Below are 413 nucleotides of genomic sequence, written 5' to 3'. Positions count from 1 at the left end.
TTTAATTAGTGTATTTAAAAATAATAAAATTGGATTACTACAGGAAAAGGCTATTCAAAACCTCACAAAAATTTTTGGAAGTATTAATTTTTCCCATTGCTTTTCAATTTATTAATTGAAATTACCTGTGTTCAATTGAGTTTAAAATAGTCTTCTAGGGGACAAAAACAAATAGAATTTATACATTAAAGTATCAAACCAAATGTTTAGTGTGGGCGAATGTCATTTCATTGTTCATTTTTCCCTGTTTATTTTGTATATATCAATAGTTACAAAACAAAGCTCATTTCTTGTATAATTTCCATGAAATTTTCTTATATGACCTTATATATTTTCTGAGTATCTTATGATTCTTGTCAAATAATGTTTTAAATTTTTATTATCAAATATTTTTTTAACTTTGATGTCACAGT

This window comes from Mytilus trossulus, chromosome 3 (genome assembly GCF_036588685.1).
Source record: "Mytilus trossulus isolate FHL-02 chromosome 3, PNRI_Mtr1.1.1.hap1, whole genome shotgun sequence".
Classification (NCBI taxonomy): Eukaryota; Metazoa; Mollusca; class Bivalvia; order Mytilida; family Mytilidae; genus Mytilus; species Mytilus trossulus.
The sequence above is the reverse complement of the archived record's forward strand: the minus strand, read 5'-3'. Positions refer to the sequence as shown.